The following is a 3213-nucleotide window of genomic DNA, read 5'->3' as shown; positions in this document are numbered from 1 at the left end:
GGAGCGCACAGGCCATAAAGAGACTAGGCCACCACCCAGGGGGGGCGTGGCCAGGAGGGAGCTGTCCAGGGGCGGGGCCAGAGGGCAGGGGGTGGGGCCACGGGAGACCTTTTAACCGGGGCGGGCCGGGGTGGAATGTTACGTAGTGGGTGGGAGGCCGTTGGGGGGATGGAATGTTGGGAGGGTGAAGGTTCTTGGCGGGTAGAAGCCTTTTAGTAGGGCGGCATGTCAGGGGGGAGACAGTTCCCTGGCAGTCGGCTAATAGAGATTGGGCCCTGGCAGAGGGTGACCAAATGCCCTGATTTTACAGGGGCACTCCTGATATTTGGGGCTTTGTCTTATACAGGTGCCTTTTACCCCCCACCCGTCTCCTGGCTGGATTTTTAGTAAAAGGTTAAAACCAAAAGGTATGGAATGTCCTACAGCTTGGGGCTGTTTGTCCTGTCACCCACCTCTAATTAACTTGTCCTAGAAACTGGGTGTTCTCTAATTGCCTATTGCAGGTTTATTTTCACCTTCTTTAAGGGTAGCTGGTATTGGCCTGCCACTGTTAAAGATATTGCACTAGTCACACTCTGTAGTCCTTTTTTTTAAGAATGGTATCAGAAAACTTAAGTGCAGAGGAAGGGATTAGCTCAATTGTCTGCCAGATGGGGGAGAGAATAAATATACTTCTGTAATAATGAGGTTTTAAGAACACCTGCTGATCCAGTATTGGGAGACAAGTTCCCACAGCACATCTAACATCCAGCTGTTTCCATGGTACTCACGCAGCCAGCTCAGCAGTCACTCAGTTTCCAGCAGGTCATTCTTCTGTACAGTATGTGCAGTTTTGTCATCCTGACATGATTCTATGGAAGGTAGAAGTATACATATAATCAGCCTATCCTGTGTGCATAACCTGATTTTAAAGAGAGCAGCTGTCTTTGGTTACTGTTGATCACTGATCATGAGACAGACCAGAGAGGCATAATCCTCCATTCTGACATCTGTGACCCTGTCTACACTATGTAAACAACTGAAATTGAACTTTGCAGCAGCTCAAATAGGCTGATTCAGAGTGTGGCCTAGTTTGTATAACTAGAGCTAACCTGCATCTGCAAGGACTCAGTTAATTTAGTTCTCTTGTAACAAAGTTGAGCCATAATCAAGTTTAGCAATCATTACAAAACTCACTTTTGTAGTATAGACAAGGTCTAATTACAGCTAGGCATCCTCATCATAATACTCTCCATGCATCACTGGCTAGCAGCAGCCAACCAGATTGCAAATTTACTCACTTACCTAAAGATACTATTAGATCAAAGATTTGTCATGTCTTGGTTTTGGTTGCTTAGAACCTCCAATTATTCCACTAATAGAACAAGCCCATCCTGTACAACCCACAGTCCTATGATTACTTGTGGCACCTTAGAGACTAACAAATTTATTTGAGCATAAGCTTTTGTGAGCTACAGCTCACTTCATCGGATGCATTCAGATGAAGTGAGCTGTAGCTCAGGAAAGCTTATGCTCAAATAAATTTGTTAGTCTCTAAGGTGCCACAAGTACTCCTTTTCTTTTTGCGAATACAGACTAACACAGCTGCTCCTCTGAAACCAGTCCTATGATTGAATTCATTCTTTATTTGCACTGGAGTAGCAGTCACTAGCTAGTATCAAGCAACCTCCATGTTATGGGACATATTATTCCTTTAAGAGTGGAGGGGGTCACAAGACCCTGTTCCCAGGAGCTGGATTGAACAAAGGGTCAGGAAATGGCCTGGTAGCAGAAGAGAGGAAGTGCTGCCAGGGAGTGAGTGGGTGTGACCAAATGCACCCGATAATCACACCCTATACACTATTATAATCTTCATACAAAGTATCCGTTGTGAGGTATCATTTGAAAACAAATAACTCACTGGTCAACAATATCATGGTGGAATCTATATAGAAACATATGTAAAGTTATGAATATAAGCTGAAATTATGACTGACGTGAGGCTACCAGACAAGCCTGGGGAGCGTATAAACCTGTTTCTCAAACGCACAGGAAAGGCTGATGCCTCTAGTCAGGTGTCATCAAAATTGATGGGAAAATCACCTGTCAAGTGGCCATAATTTGGCAAAGGGGGGCAGAAACAGACCAATCGACATTTTAGCAAACAGCATGGAACCTCTTTCACCACAAAACTCCAGCCTCACAGTGGGAATTAACTTTATCTAGCAATAATCCTCAGGAAAATGCATTTCAAAGGTGACTGGACTATAAAAGTGATGGGCAAAAAACACCCCAAGGTATTCTCTTCCTACCCACCTCTCTATCTCATTTAATCAAATAAGACAAACAAAAAAAACCCCATAAACAGCCATATGACTTCGGGAGGGAGCCTGACCTGGAGTTTAGTCAGCCCTGTTGTTTGGAATATGTGATAAGGATTTTACCTTGAACCAAGTCTAGCTTGTTAAGTTTTAGCACCTGAAAGAGTTTTATCTTTATTTCTTTTTTAACTGTTTCTGACTTTGCTTTATAAAACTAATACTCCCTTAAATTCTATTTCTTTGTAGTTAAATAAACTTGTTTTATTCTTTAATCAAAACTAATCTGGTGGTGTATTCAAACTGAATTTTTTGGGTAACTCCATTTAAAGTAGCAAACTGTTGGATATTGTTCTGGATGGAGGAAATGGACCTAAAATATCTGAACTGTCCAAGAAAGGACTGGACAGTGCAGAACACCATTTTGGAGGGAAAATTTTGGACTGGGAGTGTGTTGGGGTCACCCTGCAAGTGGTGACCAAGGCTGATAGAAGCCAGAGTGTGCTGGCAGGTTGCAGGGTGGGACCTGCATGTTGTTTGTGAGTGACCCAGGTTGGGAGCTGCAGTAGCAAAGCACAGTGAGGCACCTGAGGTTTCAGGGCAGATGGTGACACAACCCCTCACTGGACTGCACCCTGGAATGTGACAGTTGGATAGGGAGAAACCCCAAGACATTGTTCCTTTAGGGGTGAAGGATCAAGAGCCCTATAGTGTAGGGTGGGGCAAGGCTCCCCTTTCTTCCAGCCACTCAGGAGGAGCTTCCTGCGGGAGAGTGGTATATAGACTGCATTCTCCCTCAAAAGTTAAAACGTGGATGCAGAAGTTGAAAGGAAAAGCTAAATGACATTAAAACTTTTAGTCATGTAAAATTAGTTATGGATGAAAAATTGAATGTCCAAATGTGGATTTAGATTTA

Source organism: Lepidochelys kempii, chromosome 5 (assembly GCF_965140265.1).
Source record: "Lepidochelys kempii isolate rLepKem1 chromosome 5, rLepKem1.hap2, whole genome shotgun sequence".
Taxonomy (NCBI): domain Eukaryota; kingdom Metazoa; phylum Chordata; order Testudines; family Cheloniidae; genus Lepidochelys; species Lepidochelys kempii.
This window is presented reverse-complemented; position numbering follows the sequence as displayed.